Source organism: Procambarus clarkii, unplaced genomic scaffold (assembly GCF_040958095.1).
Source record: "Procambarus clarkii isolate CNS0578487 unplaced genomic scaffold, FALCON_Pclarkii_2.0 HiC_scaffold_138, whole genome shotgun sequence".
NCBI lineage: Eukaryota > Metazoa > Arthropoda > Malacostraca > Decapoda > Cambaridae > Procambarus > Procambarus clarkii.
In genome coordinates, this window is record NW_027189171.1 from 359227 (window position 1) to 378726 (window position 19500).

The window sequence follows — 19500 nt, forward strand, 5'->3', positions numbered from 1 at the left end:
ACTCATCGTGCATGGTACCCCGGCTATCATGGGTTGTGTCGAGGCCCAATTTGCGTGAAATGGGGCCAACGAGTACAGAAGGAACAAGTGAAAATCTAAGAGACAGTGTTCACCCATGAGGCAGCTGGCAGGCCTCATGGTGTATCAGATAGTTACTCACATCGGGTTTGAGTATCCTGTCTATGTTAACGGACAATTGGTGGAATAAGGGCAGGGCCTCCTAGTGTAATTGTGGTGATATTACAGGCCTCTATTGAACTTTGAATTCCACCTTGCTGTGTCCGCCATGTGGTGACGCCGGCCATTATCACACCCGGTGTACGAGCGAGGCATGCTCTGGTATGATGGGGGGTGTGGGTGCTCTCCCATCCACGTTATGTATGCCTGTGGGCACCAGCCAGCCAGCCTGAGGCAAGCCCCATGTGCGCGCCGCACCGCTCAGTGGCCAGAGAGTGGGGCCACGTGATGGCCATACCCTGGCCACCCCACGCCACCTCAGCCCGGGTGGGGCGCTGTGATGCCCCGCGCTACTCCGTGGCCACCCCCTTGGGCCACGCTTGGCCACCTGCCCTGGACACCCTAGGGCCACACCTAGTCGACGCACGTGGAGCGAGCTAGGTGTTCTTCAGCCAGTGAGGTAGTGACCGAGGAAATGAGAGTGGAAATCGTGAGTATAATTGTTAGTGTCTCAGGACTGTTGTTAATTCTGGTAACAGCTGTGTTGTCCCATAGCGCCTGCCAGGCGAGGGAAGCAACTGAGAGACCGCTTTCTGTACTAACGTCCAGGTAACTGGTTGTGATGTACCTGGAGATGGATGTTGTACACAGTACCACATGTAGATGTATATAGATATATGTTGTGTGTAGACTGACTCGAGTATGTAACCGGTCAGTCTAGAGATTTACCATGCAAGTGATCCAGTTCTGTCGATTCTATATAATCGTTCAGAGTCTAGATTAATGCCATGTTGCCGCATGTTAATTATATCATTGCAGAGGTAGGCAGGCCAGTGTTGTAGGGTTGTCAGTTACTCTGAGGTCTGTATAATTATGTACAATTTATCTAGTGATATAATTTTCATTTATTAAGTGAATGCCATTTCCATGTGTTTTCATTTGCATGTATGTATATATATATATATATATATATATATATATATATATATATATATATATATATATATATATATATATATATATATATGTATATATATATATATATATGTATATATATATATATATATATATATATATATATATATATATATATATATAAATATATATATATAAATATATATATATATATATATATAAATATATATATATAAATATATATATATATATATATATATATATATATATATATATATATATATATATATATATATATATATATATATATATATATATATATATATATATATATATATATATATATATATATACGGTGTTGTGTGGTGAGTCAGCAGATGTGATTGCTGACTGATTGCCTAATGATGTCATTAGCATGTGGGGTATGCTGACAGCATCATTATGTTGTAGGTTTGGGCAGTGTTGTTGTTGGTATACGTAATATTACTGCCCCTAGGAGCAGTGTTGAGGATTTAAGGAGGTCCCATTGATTATTCAGGGGAATTCACAGTACTTAATGAGAGCAAGCAATTGATTAGTATAGCCTAATTATGAAAATTAGTGTCAGCTGTCCGCGTAGCGACAGTGTTTTATATTAACGTAAATTGTCTTGCTGAAGTAGTAGTGATTGCACACAGTAGTCCCCTTGCAACTGTTGCAAGATTAGAGGGGGCAGTAATGTAGGTATACTTTTGTTGTTGCCTAACTGTGTGTCATTACAGTGTGGGTTCAGTAATTAACGTGTTGCAGAAGCTGCAACCGTATGTGGGCTGTGAATTTATGTTGTTTTCCATGCCACTGTAAATGTGACCTATGTAACCTGGGGTTACTTTGTATTCTTTAAGTTGTGTTGAGGACTTAAGGATTCATTGAGTTAATTAATGGGAATTAACTTTATAAGGGGTGCACATTTCTTGATGAATGAGAGAGCTGTTAAGGGAAGAGTACTGAGCTAGTTGAGATACGTTTCTGGTGCAATTAATTGCCCATGTGACAACTAATTGACCACTCTAGCTAATTATGTAATTAGCATTCGCATCATGAATTCACATAGTGGGAGAGGAACTGTCAGAGTCTGTCAGTATTTGTGTTAATGTAATTTTGCTCGAGACTAACTACCTTTCTGGGGTATAGCAATTAGTGGGTCATGTTAATTAGTGGAGTAATTAACGTCAGAGGTCTTGATGATTCAGATGACTCGGTAAAGCGAGGTCATGGAGCAAGCATAACTCGTTATATTAATCATATCCTGTCTGATGACAGTGGATTAAGATGCACTCTTGTTAATTAGTGGAGTAATTAACTCCTCGCCTGTGAATTCAGTGTTTGATGAGACCTGCTTAGGCAGTGCGGAGTGAGACGTATTTATGTATGATTAATTATCGGTCCTGGTGACAGTTAATTAATTGTTCAGGGTTAATTAGGGTAATTAACACTCATTAAAGTAAATTTTGTCATAGACTGTTGAGAAGCTACCAAGTTAGTAGTAGGCTTAGTTAACGTAACTCGATGGGGATTTAATTAGTGGTCTGTTTGACATTAATTAGAAATTCCTCACTGAATACTTGCAAGGAGTCAAGTGTGATATAATGTAAGAGGCTTTGAGTTATTGTTAACAAATTGACTTGTGTTAAGAGAGACAAGTGTTAATGATTAACGTAGAGTACCATCATGTTGTTGTCTAAGAGAGACAATTGTTTGTGATTAACGTAGTACTTTGTTGCTGACTGCTGTGATCAGTCAATTAACGTAATTAATCACATAATCAATTTTGTAATTGATTAAGGCAATTTCTTTTGTTTGTCGTCTGGTGACGAGAGTAAAGTAACTTAGGGTTACTGGAGCTGTGTCTCAGAATCCCACCTTGCCTGGCTTTGTTTATTGTTTACAGTGCAACTTCTTGCAGGGAGTTGCAAAGAGTGTTCACATTAGGTTGTGATAGGGGCAGTCACTGTTGGACTACCCGCCTAGTTACGTGGGTCTCTCCTGTTATGGTTGGAGGACCCTTAAGATTGTGATTATAGTATCTAGTCACCGTGAAGCCGTGACAATATTGATTGCAAGCTTGTGTCATTAGTGGGCATCCATCATTGTTCAGTTAGTTCATGTAATCAGCCCGCAGTGCGAGGGGCTGTTGAATAGCTGTGTTGCAAGTGCCACTTGATAGACAATAACGTAACGAATCACTCTCTGTGGTGTAACTTAGTCTGTGATTTTTTTTGATTTGCAATATTGTGTCGTCAGTGGGCACACCTGTGTTCAAGTTAGTTCAGTGAGCAGCCGCACAGCAAGGGTTGCTATTTAGCTGTTTGTTATAGTGCCACTGGATGGACATTAACGTAGCGTAAACTCGATGTTGTAGTAGTTTAGTCTCTTGTTATTAATAAATTATTTATTTTATAGAAAATGGTCTTTGATGTTAACCCTTCAACCATTCTTTTCCACCCATGTTCTGCTTTATACGATTGATGTTGATGTGATCTTTTGAAATGACGGTTGTTCTTGGGAATTCGAATTCCAATTTATAGCACCACACCAAATATAAATATTTGATTAAGAGAACCCGTCGGTTACCCTTTATTGGTTTAAACGTCCTGTTTAACTAAGAGGAACCAGCAGCCTATGTGGACAGGTTTTCACCCTAGTGGTGGAAGCCTGGCGGTTTGCTCCCTCTTTTCCATTTTCTATTGGACTCATGCTTATCTGCCGTGTGCAGATAAACTTGAGGTCCACCTCCTAAGGGAGGTAGGCGTAAAAAAAAATCTCACAGTTGCCTCAACTGCGGTGAGGCCCACCCTACCTTCTCCTGCACGTGTATACGTTACAAACTTGAGGCGGCCGTCCTCACCTTCAACCACCGGGACCGTTTGTTTTTTCCTGAGGCGAGGCGCCAAGTTCTCCCCCCTTTTGCTGGCGTCTCTTATGCTCGCGTGGTGCGCTCTTCCTCTCCTCGTCCTTCGCACCTTCCTCAGACTCACAACCGTTTCCAGTCCTTAGACCCCGGACACGCCCACCACCTTCTTCCCTGTTTCTTTCCGTTCTGTCCCGGAGGGTCCCCCTCCTGGTTCTCTGTCTAGGGTTCCCTTTCTTTCTACCCAGTTTGTCATGTCTCCTGTGTCTTCTTTCTCCTCTCCCTCTGGTCCTCCTTCCCGTCATTTTCCTCCGCCTCTTGGCTCTCCACGCCGCCTGACTTTGTGGGCCGATATCCATCGCTCTCCTAGTGGTTATGTTGTTCGCTCTCGTTCTTCTTCTCATATTGAAACGCTAGAGTCTGTTGCCCAGTACATTGCTGCTGGGACACCTGTATCTTTGAGTCAGAAGTGGAAACCTGGCTCCTCTCCTTCCTCCTCCCCGGTAGGTAAGAAGGCTTCACTTTCTTCTTCGCCCCCTATCTTTGTCTGATTCTATCGTTCCTTCCCCTCCCGCTTTGGTGGTAGAGCCCTTGTTCCTACTGTGGAGGTTTCTTTGGCCCCCAGTCCCGTCTCGGTTACTGCCCTTGCTGAGGTGCTCTCCCCTTTTTCTTTCCCTCCTCCTGCTCTCCTTCCCCGCCCCTCTCGGTTGTCTCCTCCCCTTCTTCCTCCTCCGGACCCTGCTCGTCCACCTCTAGTCTGTCCTCCTACTCATGTCCCTCCTTCTTTACTCAATTTACCCATGCTCCCTAACCCTGACTTTGCTGACCCTGATCCTGACCCCTGTGCTTCTTTAACGTTCTGTGTTCCTTTTTCACCTTTCTTTCTTGTTTGTTCTCTGTTGATATCCTTTCTCTTTTTGTCGATGTCTATTTTTCAGTGGAACATCCATGGATATTATGCCAATTTCTTTGACCTCCAACTTCTAATTTCACAGTTTTCGCCCCTTTGTGTCTGTCTCCAGGAGCCGATGCTTGGTGCTCGTCCTGGTCGCTTCTGTGGCTATTCTTTTCTCTCCCCCCCCCCCATCAGCTGTTGCTGGGGGCCCATAACTATTCTGCTCTCTTGATTCGCTCTGATGTCCCCTTTGGCCCCTTACTTTTTTCCTCGCCTCTCCGCTGCTCTGCTGCCCGTGTCTTTGTGCGTAAATGGTACACGGTTTGTTCCATCTATCTGTTCCATCAATCTTTCCCCCCCACTGTTCCACTTTCTCTTCCCGATCTTAAACACCTACTGGACTCCTTGCCAGAGCCTGTGCTCCTGCTGGGTGATTTCACTTGTCGACGTGCCCTTTCGGGTGATGTGCTGACAAACATCCGGGATCGCTTCCTTAAACCTTTCATCCTCTCTTCTTCCCTGTCTCTTCTGAATTCTGATGAGCCCACTCATTTGGACTCTCGGAACCGCTCCCTTTCCAGTCTCGATCTTTCTCTGTGCTCGTCATCCCTTTACTTAAATTTCGAGTAGCGGGTCGGTCCTTGATGACCTCCATGTCAGTGACCATCTTTGTTACCTTTTTCTCTTTTCACCCTCCTCTCACCTTCCCTAGGTGGCAGTTTGCCGAGGCTGACTGGCACCTTTTTACTCTCCGTGCTACTATTTCCGATTTCTCCGTTCTGCCTCTCCCTCGTGCCCTTCTTCTTTTTCATGACACTGTCTTTGACGCTGCCCTCCGTTCTATTCCTCGCTCTTCCTCTCTGTGAACGCGGAAGTGCGTTCTCTGGTGGAATGTGGACTGTGCTCGGGCTGTCCGTTGTAAGCATGCAGCCTGGAAGAGGCACCGCCGCCGGCAGACGGTTGAATCTTCTCTTTTGTTTCGGAAGGCGAGAACAGTGACCCATAGGACCATCCGTACGGCTAAACGTGCATGCTGGATGTCTTATGTCTCCACCGTTACGGCCGAAACTCCTTTGCCACTAGTCTGGAAGCGTATATGCATGATAGCGGGTAAGTTTGCTCCTGTTGTCTAGCTGGTCCTTTGCCTCGGTGGTGCTCTTGTGGCGGACCCGTTGCAGGTCATGACCGAACTGGGTTCCCACTTTTCATCTGTTAGTTCTGGTTCTCATCTTCCCCAATCCTTCCTTCTTCGTAAGCCTATTCTTGAATCTCGTCCTTTAGATTTCTGTACCCATCTTCGCCTTTCCCATAACGATCCCTTCTCTCTCTCTGAGCTTCAGTCTGCCCTAGTTTGGTTCTACAGTGACAGGCTCCGATGTCATTCATTATGAAATGCTTCACCATCTCCCTCCGTGCACGTCTCAGTATTTACTGAGTCTGTACAATCGGGTATGGGAGTCGTCGTCAGTCCCTGAGAACTGGCTCGATGCTGTTGTCTTCCCTGTTCGGAAACCAGGGTCTCTCGGGTCATCCCCAAGAACTTTCGCCCTATTGCCCTCACGAGCTGTGTCTGCAAGCTCTTTGATTGTATGGTTAACGTTCGTTTGATGTAGTTCTTAGAGCACTATCACCACATCTCCCCTCCTCAATTTGGTTTTCGCAAGTGCCGCAGCACAACGGATGTCTTGGTGAACTCGGAGGTCAATATTCGTATTGCTTTTGCAGTACTTTTACAAAGACCTCCGTTGTTGCCGTCCTTTTTGACCTGGAAAAGGCTAACGACACTATCTGGCAGTATCATATTCTGTCCCAACTTCATTCATTTGGCCTTCGGGGGAATATCCCTCTCTTCCCCCAAAGTTTCCTCTCTTCGTTCATTTCGTGTCAGGCTTGGTACCACTCTCTCTGCCCCTTTTAGGCAGTATGAGGATGTACCCCAGGGAAGTGTTCTAAGAACTACTCTTTTTCTAGTTGCCCTAAACGGTCTTCTTTCCTCTCTTCCTTCTGGCGTCTTCTCCGCTCTCTATGTTGACGATCTTAACCTTTGCTGTCAGGGTGATGATTCGCCTCTTTTTCAAAGGCGGCTTCAACTTGCGATTGATGACGTGTTGTCTTGGGCCACCGATCATGGCTTCAAGTTCTCTGCATCTAAGACTTGTGCTATGACTTTTACTCGGAAGCATGTTGTCCTCGTCCCTCTTTCACGTTTTATGGTCATCCCCTTGTGTACAAGGATTCCGCTAAGCTTTTGGGGTTAATTTTTGACACTCGTTTGTCTTGGTCGCTGTTACAGCCCTATTGGGTCGTGTTACCTATCGTACGTTACGGCTCGTGATCCTACAGCAGCCAAACTTTAATAAGTCTAGGGATACGACACAATTGCTGTTCTCAATAGCGAATCACCAGTATAACCCCTTAATAAGTAATGAGCACAAAAATAGAATCTTCATAGGACTGAAGAATAAAGACAATAAGTATATATATAAAATTATATTAAATAAATCTCAAAAGCAAACAGATGATTATATGGTCACAATATATCACATTAAAAATATCACTGTATCTTCCAGACATTAAATCAATAATAATATATGTATGGCTAGAACAATAAGAATGACTTAACTCCAAGATGTTATCTCCCTGGTTCCCGTCCAGCTACTGAACAACAAAACGCGAGTCATAAAACAGATTGCCTTGCCCCGCGAATAAATTGCCAAAGTTACAATATTTATTATTTCAACAATGGAGCAATACATTGTGACAAGAGTAATCTTAAACCAACTTAATGAATAATTAGTACACATTGATATACACAAATTAAAGTACGTGTTTCTTTACATAGTAATTAAAATATGCATACAGAATAGCATAATGGCATGCACACCCAGCAACGGACGATCCCACGACAATTTGCCAGATACAGTTCATTCAATTATTATTTCACTCTGTTATCCACTTATGATCACATATAAATCATTAGTTCCCGTGGGAAAACTGATCACACAAAGAAATAAACAATCATTCCCACGATACGCTGGGCCTAACGCCAACACTGTAACATGAATGTGCATTTGCATAGAACATATAAGTATAACAATATACATGCTTATAATTTACATATAATTATAAATGTACATATTAATATATTTACTTACGTATCTTATAAGGGTACGTAACACTTCCACCTCCAAGAAAAAAAATGCAATGGATTGAAGATCAATGGCATTTTTTCAGAAGTAAAAATGTTAAGTAAAAAGAAACATTTCATTTATGGTACATCAAAACTTCTTGACAAAGCATCAGCAATAACATTTTGTCTGCCTGGAATATGTTTGATTTCTACATTAAATTCCTGCAAAAACAATGACCAGCGCAGAATTCGTTGGTTCTTGACTTTCATCATATTTATAAAGACAAGGGGGTTGTGGTCTGTAAATACTAACACTTTATTTCCTGATAAGTAGATCTCAAACTTCTTGATTGACAATATAAGACCCAACGCCTCCTTTTCTACCACGGAATAATTTCTCTGAGCTGCATTAAATTTTCTAGAATAGTAATACACAGGATGCTCAATCTGGTCTAAACCAACTTGAATAAGCACAGCACCTATTCCAACATCTGACGCATCAATGTGTAATATAAATGGTTTATCAAATTGGGGACTAGCAAGAATAGGTGAGGTGGACAATATGCCCTTTAGGTTCTGAAAAGCATTCTGACAATCTTGTGTCCACTGAAACTTTACTTGCTTGCGTAACAAGTTTGTCAAAGGAGCAGCTACTGTTGAAAAATTTCTACAATAACGCCTATAATATGCACACATACCAATAAACCGTTGGACTCCTTTCTTATTGGTCAACACTGGGTAGTCCACAATGGCTTGAATCTTATCTTGTAAGGGGATAATCTTACCTTGTCCCACCTCGTGGCCAAGATAAGTTATCGTACCTTTTGCCCAACTACACTTATTCATATTTATGGTTAACTTTGCGTTTTCCAACACTGTAAACAAGTTCTTAAGGCCTAAGAGATGATCGGCCCAATTCTTACTGTACAGAACAATGTCATCAAGGTAGGCCCTACAATCTGGCACATCCTTGAGTAAGAAATTCATAAGTCTCTGAAAAGTAGCAGGTGCATTTCTCAAACCGAATGGCATGACATTAAATTCATACGCACCATCAGGTGTAACAAAAGCAGTAACCTCTCTAGCATACTCTGTTAATGGAATTTGATAATACCCTTTTGACAAATCAAGCTTACTTACATATTCGGCATGACCTATGGACTCTATACATTCTTCCAACAAGGGTAAAGGAAAAACGTCCACTGTAGTGTTCTTGTTCAGTTTCCTGTAATCCACGCACAATCTCCAGGTTCCATCTGGTTTTGGCACTAACAAACACGGAGAGCTCCAAGTACTTTGACTTGGCCGAATGAAATCATGCTGGAGCAGATATTCCACTTCTGCTTGCATAATTTTCCTCTTTTCGGGATTCACTCGGTACGGATGTTGTCGAATGGGGGTGCTGTCCAGGAGCTGAATGTCGTGTGTGATGAGGTGGGTCTGGGTAGGAACCTCCCCAAACAGAGATGTATGGTTGTCCAGCAGAACCTGGAACTCATCACGTTGTTCCTCCTGTAAATGACATAGCATCTCCCTGCCATTGGAACTGGAACTGAGAAGTTGGATATTAACATCATGTCCCTCACTACAATTATCCTCAGGTGGTAACTCTTCCCGACTAAAACAAGCTACTACACCAGGTCCAACATAAGCTTTTAATCTGTTAATGTGCACAGTCATTTGGGGTTCTGAAAGATTAGGGTTAATTAGTTTATAAGTTAGGTCTCCCACCTTGTCTACCACTTGGTAGGGTCCTGCGAACTTATGGGACATGGAAGTCCCCATACGAGGTTTCAACACCAACACCAAATCTCCGACATCAAACGACCTTAGCTTAGCTTTGAACTTCTTGTCATATCGTACTTTCATGGCTTGTTGAGTCCTTCCCAGATGTTCTTTCGCCAACTCACGAGCCCGACACAACTTAGCCTTGACCTCACTCAAGTACAATCCGCTCTGATGAACAGAGACATCTCCCAACAACTTTTCTTGTAGCATTTTAAGAGGACCTCTTACTTGGTGACCAAACACTAGTTCAAAGGGTGAACAGCCCAATGACTCTTGTAGCCCTTCTCTAGCAGCAAACAACACAAAGGGGAGATTCTCATCCCAATTACGTGGATGAGTTTCTCCGGTTGTCTTCAGCATTTGTTTCAAAGTCTGGTGGAAACGTTCAAGTCCACCTTGGCTTTGTGGATGATATGGACTGGATAATTTGTGCCGAATCCCTCGGGATTCGCAAAAAGTTCTGAAAACTTTAGAAACAAAATTTCCCCCATTATCACTCTGAATAACTCTAGGCATTCCAAACAACGAAAAGAATCTTTCAAGACACTTGATGAGATTATGAGCCTTGGTATTCCGTAGAGCATAAGCTTCAGGAAATCTAGTAGTCATACACATGAGAGTGAACAAAAACATGTTACCCGATTTAGTCTTAGGTAAAGGACCCACACAATCAATTACAACATGAGTAAATGGTTCATCAGGAACTACAATAGGTTGCAATGGTGCTCTAGGTACAGATTGATTTGGTTTACCAACAATTTGACAGGGTATACAGTTATGACAATATCTGACCACGTCTTTCTTTAACTTTGGCCAGAAAAAATATTTACTTATCTTATGGTACATATTCGTGATACCTTGATGACCTCCCATGGGATCATCATGTGCAGCCTGCAGGACCTGCCTACGATAATCATTGGGGACAACGAGTTGGGTTCTAATCTCACAATCCTCTGAAGAGGGAGTTCCCTTGGGTCTCCACCTTCTCATCAGAAGTCGATCCTTGAAGAAGAAACCCGTCCCTTCCTCCAATGCATCAATATTATCAGGAGCCTCAGAAATACACTTACTTAAACTAGGATCAGTAGTCTGTACAACACTTAAGGGCAATGACTCAGACTCAGCAGCGAGCGGGCAAGAACCTAGTAGCTTGATCTCTTTTCCCGATTGATCAGAATAAAATGGAGTCATAGCTACTTCGGCCTCACTCTCGACAACTGGCGCACTGGAGACAAGCGGGCAAGGTACAGATAGTTCAGCCTCCTCACCTTCACTTTCCTTGTGATTTAGGTTCGGCGGGGCTTCTACTACGGCCTCACTCTCATCATCCAGTCGAGTCATAAAAGAATCCTCAAGATCCACCTCCCACTCCTTTACTGAAGGGGTCCTGGTCTTGGGAACAGCAACCTCAGTGAAGACAGGATTACTCTCACCTGTTTTTCCCATTGATCTAGTAACAACACAAGCAGGGTAAATAATATCATCATCTGCTTCCGGTTGAGCTAATACATTATGGGGTTTAGTTAACATGATGGGACACTTGGGCCCTACAACCATTTGGTTGCCAAAATCATTACCTAGAATAATGTCTACCCCAGGAATGGGCAGTTGTTTACTTACACCAACATTACACCATCCTGAAGTATATTTAGAATCAAGGTTAACTTGCAATAAGGACACTGGTTGCACACTTCCGGCAATACCCTGGAGAAGCACAACTTCACCCAGATCTCGGGTGTCAACATCATCAAGTACCTTCTGGGTAATAAGAGACTGTGAAGCTCCAGTATCACGGAGTAATTGAACAGTCTTATGTCTACCATTAGTACATAATAAGGTACCTGTGGAAATATAGGGTTTGAATTCAGCCATCCAATTGGGACTGACTGTAATACATGAAGAATTAATAGGTTGCACTCCTTTACTCATAATAAGACCAGTTGGTCGGAGTTCAGGATGCAAACTAAAACATGAAGAAATCACATGCCCCCTTCTCTTACAATGGGTACAATGTTTGACAGTGGACACACTGGTAGAACCAACTGCCGGTTTAGAATTAGCATTACTAGGCTTAGATGATCCTGGCAATGGAGTAACCATCTTACGGTTAGTAAGAGAAGAGTTCACGGGAGTAACTGTCGCACCAGGAGGAGACTTATATTGATAAGGAGTACGGTGAGCATTGAAATTTACTCTACGACTAGACTTAGGTGAAGTGGCCGTAAACGGGGCCTTAGTCAGCAACTCATGCTCATCCGCGAGCTTTGACAGCTCATCAATATCTGTTACATTCTTTTGTTCTGCCATAAAAGTAGACAACTGGTCTGGAAGACATGACAATACTTCTTCCATTATAAGAAGATTCTTTAGAGCATCAAAATCAGTGACTGCAAGTGACTTTAACCATCTGTTGCAAAAATTCGTCTTCTGACGAGTAAAATCTGCTATTGTCTGATCCCTGATTCTCCTTAGGTTCCTGAACTTTTGCCTGTGTGCCTCTGGATTTAACTGGTATGCATTGAGGATGCTTTTCTTTACAAAGTCATAATCAAAACTATGCGCGTCAGGTAGGGTTGTGAAAACCTCCTGACTACGCCCCTTAAATTGAGACTGCATAATGGCTACCCACTGATCCCTTGGCCAGTTCATACTGATGGCAATTTTATAAAAATGTGCAAAGAAAACCTCAGGATCTTCCTCATTGAACTTGGGCAACTCTATATACTTATTCATCCTGATGGGATTATTATCACTATTTGTTGAAACATTACTAGTATTTCCATGCCCAGCTGCCATACGCTGTGATTCAAGCCTGAAGTTAGTGTCAGCCATTTGTTGTTGAATCTCTAATTGCCTAGTTTGTTCCTCGGCTTGTTGCTTCTTTGTGGCTTCTATTTGCAACTGTACCGCAATTTCTAAACGCCTAGTCTCTAGCTCCCTTTGCTGAGCTTCAGCCTCTAATATTTGCTGTTGCTGTTGAGCTTCAATCTCTCTTTGACGAGCTTCAGCCTCTAATATTTGCTGTTGCTGTTGAGCTTCAATCTCTCTTTGACGAGCTTCAGCCTCTAATATTTTCTGTTCCTTTTGAGCTTCAAGCTTAGCATTGGCTATTTGCGCTTCTAACTCAAGACGCTTTAACGTCATCTGATCACTCGACTCCTCTCTTAACTCTTCTAGAATTTCTTCCTCTAATTCCCCATTCTCAACAAAATGCGTCACAATGACTTTCAATATTTGGGCTTTAACCATTCTATTGCTGGCGGTCAAATCCAAATAATTTGCCATTTGTATTAACTCAGTCTTTTTAAGGTTCTGAATCCCTTCAAAGTCTGGTTGAGCCACCAACGCTGCAACTTTCTCCTCCATCGTTACTAACACTTGGCACTTGATTCACAAAAATAATTAACACAATGGCACTGCACTACACTTCACTGTAAAATTGTCACCACACTGAAAATTCGCTTGGCCTCACTGCACAAACAAAATATATAGGATGACTTACCTCAAAATCGTGAAACGTTGTTACTTGACACACAGGAAGGCTTGCTTGGCACATGGAATAGTTCTTAAGAAACACACAGAGACACTTGACACACTGGTACCTAGGAAGGCAAGGTTAGATTAGCATAGTTAAGTTAAAATGGGACAATATTTCCCGGCACAGGCCCCCATAACTCTTTGTTACCTATCGTACGTTACGGCTCGTGATCCTACAGCAGCCAAACTTTAATAAGTCTAGGGATACGACACAATTGCTGTTCTCAATAGCGAATCACCAGTATAACCCCTTAATAAGTAATGAGCACAAAAATAGAATCTTCATAGGACTGAAGAATAAAGACAATAAGTATATATATAAAATTATATTAAATAAATCTCAAAAGCAAACAGATGATTATATGGTCACAATATATCACATTAAAAATATCACTGTATCTTCCAGACATTAAATCAATAATAATATATGTATGGCTAGAACAATAAGAATGACTTAACTCCAAGATGTTATCTCCCTGGTTCCCGTCCAGCTACTGAACAACAAAACGCGAGTCATAAAACAGATTGCCTTGCCCCGCGAATAAATTGCCAAAGTTACAATATTTATTATTTCAACAATGGAGCAATACATTGTGACAAGAGTAATCTTAAACCAACTTAATGAATAATTAGTACACATTGATATACACAAATTAAAGTACGTGTTTCTTTACATAGTAATTAAAATATGCATACAGAATAGTATAATGGCATGCACACCCAGCAACGGACGATCCCACGACAATTTGCCAGATACAGTTCATTCAATTATTATTTCACTCTGTTACCCACTTATGATCACATATAAATCATTAGTTCCCGTGGGAAAACTGATCACACAAAGAAATAAACAATCATTCCCACGATACGCTGGGCCTAACGCCAACACTGTAACATGAATGTGCATTTGCATAGAACATATAAGTATAACAATATACATGCTTATAATTTACATATAATTATAAATGTACATATTAATATATTTACTTACGTATCTTATAAGGGTACGTAACAGGTCGCAACCGGGTTCTTCTCTGATGTTATTAGAGTTTGGGTATCCGGCCCCAAGCTAGTAGTGGCTTTCAAGGGGTGCGTTCCGTAACGCAAGTTAAATTAAAGGGGAAGGGATACAAATGCACTGCTTTTATATGTATATTGCTACCACCACCATAAATATATCACAGTCACACGCGGGTTTGCTATAACTACACTTATTATATACAGATTAGTCTTCCTCTGAAGACACAGGATGCTCCACTGTGCTCAAGATGAGTAGCCCTGGTTCTCTTCATCGTGGCCCACGATGAATCCTCTGATTCTCCTGGCGAATCTACCCTGGCCACAGGCCAGCCAAATCACAGTCCCACTGGGTGCACCGTCATGGAGGCCTTCACCCACAAATCCAGCCTGTAGCTGGCAGGTTCCGGTCAGCTCCACTGTGTAGGCCACTCACGACCGATACTAGGGTTGTGAGCCCTAGGCAGGAGCCTCGTGTGATTCCGCAGATCACTCTCCTTTCACCGCACCACAGTGGCTAGTCTCTTCCACCAGCCAGCCCCCAGATAAGACGATTCCTGGTACTGCTACGTCACAGGCAGGCTAACACACTCAACAGTGTTCGTCCGGGGGTGACTCACAGCTTCTGCAGCAAACACGTGGAGAGACTTTGGCTGCCTTGGGTAGACTGCCTCATCATCCAATACAGCAGTCCCAGGTCGACTCTGTAATCAGACACGTCATTAATACTAGGGGACACTCTAGGGCACCTCACAAACATCCACCTCTCTGCTCGATAGATGGCGTTGCTGTCTAAGCGCCACCTCACCAGAGGTCAGCAGCGGCTATGTTATGAGCTGATCAAGACGGGAAACCAACCCCTGTGGCCAGTATATCCTGTCCTCACTAGATGGCTTCGTCCATTTGGAAGGGGTTTCGGAAGCTGACTCACAGATGGCGTTGTCGTCACTGCTCCGTGCTCGGACGCTGGACTCGGGTCCGTAACACCTCCCTACCAAAAAGAATTTGGTTTGGGTTTCTATTAAAGAGGAAACAAACCAAATTAGTGTGTGGGCACCACTCCAAACAGACTCATGTAAACGATGGACTGGAGTGACGAGGATGTCTTGTCTGCAAAACTGTCCTAGTGAGAGACTCTGGCATAAAAGAAACTTGAAGATGTAAGGCAATGACCTGCCTGATGTGACTTCCCACACCTTCACTGAGATGTCAAGCAGGGGCATAATCTCACGTGTCTCGAGTAAGGATTGGTATAGACTCGATCTGGGGCGAATCGACACTTCCCTGTGTCGTAGCACCGATGATGGCTGGTCACAGACGGCATTTCTGGTACCGGTCCGGTAGTCCTTTAGGGAGACGGGAACCTGGAATACAGGGGTCTGATAATTTAGAGTGACAGCGATAGTTAAATCAGTACTCACAGCATACGCCTCTACTAGGCTCACACCTAGTCCTAACAGGGCTGTTCGTACATCGAAGATGTTGTTTGCTCTGCCACCGTCAGGTCGACCAACGTTCTGCATAACGCTGAATCCAAGCTCGGCAATCACGCGGGGGGTGTCAACCTGTCGGAAACAGTCACTCATAATATCACATCTCATACCTCCTGTATCTACCATCACCTTCCAGGTCCCTTCTTTGACTACAACACTCACAGTGCACGTCTCTAATCCCTGGGATCTCTTCATGATGTTCATGGGAGCCATCATCTGTCGGGTCATCCACTGGTCCTTACTGAGATCACACATAAGAACAAAAAATACCGCTAGGAAACATTTGGTTAACTGAGGGATAAGCTTCCTGAGCCTGTAATGTCCATAGCCGGCTATATCCATTAGCCTGGTTTGGAAGAGGGCACTAAAACTTTCGCACATACCTCGGATACCTCTGGCGTCTGGGGAATCTCTGGCCGGTTCAATGAACGCTGTACCTTGCCATACCTCAAGTACTCAGGTGCCTTCACTCCAGACTCTGGGGTATCCGTGGGTGTTTGTACACGAGGCCTCTCTTCTTGCTCAGTCGCTTCTGCCACCATAACCTCATGCTTCTTGTCGGGAGAAGAATCAGGAGAGACTGCTAGAATGTTGTCGATCTGTGGGTGAGAGGGAGAATTAAACAGGTTAACTAATTCCATGTCTGTCTGCACTTGGATATTACCAATGCCTGCTGTTACCTCGGACCTTGCTGTTCCGGCTGACTCGTCCACAATCTTGGGATGATTGTTGCTCCAATCTGTCACCAAGTCGTTGGCTAGTATCACGTCAATCCCAACTATTGGTAGGGTATCAACTACTGCTAACGCACATGTGCCGCTGAAGTAAGGCGAGTTGAGATGTATCGGCACTAAGGGGGCAACGTACCGTGTCATAGGAAAACCGACCAGGACAAACTTTTGTCTCCCATCCACACTCACTCCCTCGGGTAACGAGTTTCTCACGATCAGGGACTGGGCTGCTCCACTATCTCTGAGCACTACAACTGATCTACCAGTATGATCACTCGATACATACCCGCCTGAAGTGTGAGGGGAAAACAATCTTGGTTCTTCCTGACTAGTCATAGACTGGCTTCCTGCTGGTGGTGTTACACAGCTCATCAACATCACCTCTCTACGTTGGCCGCTACCTCTTCTGCCTCGGCACATAGCAGCTACATGCCCTTTCTGCCCACAAGTCCAACACACCATATTCCTCCTCGGACTCCGGTGTTTCGGACTGTTAGGACTGGTCCTTCGAGGGCTACTTGGGGGTGTCTTCACAGCGCTTTGTGCGACGGGTCTCTCCTCTTCCTGACGAGGCTTACCAAACAGACGGGGTTAATTCTTCGGGACATACCTAGTGGATGACCTATGCGTCAGGATGTATTCATCAGCCATGGTGGCTGCCGCACTCAGGGTCTCCACCTGCTGCTCTTCCTCTAAGTACGTCTTCAGATCTCCAGACAGACAGTCTTTGAAGTCCTCTAACAGTATGAGCTGCTCGAGGTCTTCTTTGATCTCCACCTTCCGAGAGGCACACCACTCCTGGAAAAGCCGTTTCTTGATTGTGGCGAATTCGGTGAATGTGTGCTCCGAGGTCTTTTTCAGGTTCCTGAACTTCTGCCTGTAAGCCTCAGGTACCAATTGGTAAGCCATGAGCACTACCTTCTTCACCTTGTCGTAATCGCCAGAGTCATCAAGGGACAACGTGGAGTAGGCGATTTGGGCCTTCCCAGTCAGGACGGACTGTATCATGATGGCCCAATTCTCCTTTGGCCACTCCAAAGAGGCTGCGACTATCTCGAAGGTGGCGAAGAACTTCGAAACTTCCTTCTCGTTGAACTTCAGGACCATTTTGATGTTCCTTACCGAATCGAAACTACTTGTTTCCATTGTTTGCCTCCCACCACCTAATCGCAATACTTCTAGCTCATGTTGTCTCTCTTTTTCTTTTTCTTCTCGTCGTTCTTGCCTATCTCGTTCTTCTCTCTCTCGTTTCTCTTCTCTTTCTCGCTCTTCTCTTTCTCGTTTTTCTTCTTTTTCTCGCTCTTCTCTTTTTCTTTCTCGTTCTTCTCTTTTTCTTTCTCGTTCTTCTCTTTCTCTTTCTCGTTCTAATTCTAAATGCCTCATATCTAATTCTTTTTCTTGTCTCTCTTTCTATTTCTAATTTCTTCCATTCTATCTCGCGATTTATTTCCAAGGCACGCATTTTGACAGTTAGAAGGCTAATATTAACCTCACCTGCATCGCTGTCAATGTCACTGCCCTTATCTTCCTTTTCAGCAGAAGCTACTTCCTCAGTTTCTTTTGTATTTTGTGCCTCGCTTTCCTCTTTCTCCTCGGCCTTCAAATGCCGGTGAACCTTGGACAAGATCTCCACACGGGAATCACTGGCACGTATCTTGATCTCCAGGTAGGCACTCATTAGTACAAGTTCCTGTTTTTCCAGATATTTTAATCTGGCAAGACAGTCCTCCTTTTTCAAAAAGGCCTGAAAATCGTCCAGATCGTCGATGGTCGCTTTTTCTGCCATTGCCAATTAAATGGAGCACTAGCACTTAACACACCGCTTTCACTTTAGCACTTAACGCACCGAGCACTTCACTTGCCACTGTTGCACGTAATTACACCGGGCACCGCACTACGCAATATTGCACTGAATCACACTGAGCACCGCACAGAACGTATAACGTCCTAATAGTTACACACGGGGAATTATTTACAGGGGATTGCGCTACGTCACCACCCCTGTCAAACATACTTGACAAAGGGTTGGATTCCGCTGGGGATGCCAATTATGTTATGGCCCTACTGGGTCGCAACCGGGTTCTTCTCTGATGTTATTAGAGTTTGGGTATCCGGCCCCAAGCTAGTAGTGGCTTTCAAGGGGTGCGTCTATAACACAAGTTAAATTAAAGGGGAAGGGATACAAATGCACTGCTTTTATATGTATATTGCTACCACCACCATAAATATATCGCAGTCACACGCGGGGTTGCTATAACTACACTTATTATATACAGATTAGTCTTCCTCTGAAGACACAGGATGCTCCACGGTGCTCAAGATGAGTAGCCCTGGTTCTCTTCGTCGTGGCCCACGATGAATCCTCTGATTCTCTCGGCGAATCTACCCTGGCCACAGGCCAGCCAAATCACAGTCCCACTGGGTGCACCGTCGTGGAGGCCTTCAACCACAAATCCAGCCTGTAGCTGGCAGGTTCCGATCAGCTCCGCTGTGTAGGCCACTCCACGACCGATACTAGGGTTGCGAGCCCTAGGCAGGAGCCTCGTGGGATTCCACAGATCACTCTCCTCTCTCCGCACCACAGTGGCTAGTCTCTTCCACCAGCCCGCCCCCAGATAAGACGATTCCTGGTACTGCCACGTCACAGGCAGGCTAACACACTCAACAGTGTTTGTCCGGGGGTGACTCACAGCTTCTGCAGCAAACACGTGGAGAGATTTTGGCTGCCTTGGGTAGACTGCCTCATCGTCCAATACAGCAATCCCAGGTCGACTCTGTAATCAGACACGTCATTAATACTAGGGACACTCTAGGGCACCTCACAAACGTCCACCTCTCTGCTCCATGAATGGCGTTGCTGTCTAAGCACCACCTCACCAGAGGTCAGCAGCGGCTATGTTATAAGCTGATCAAGACGGGAAACCAGC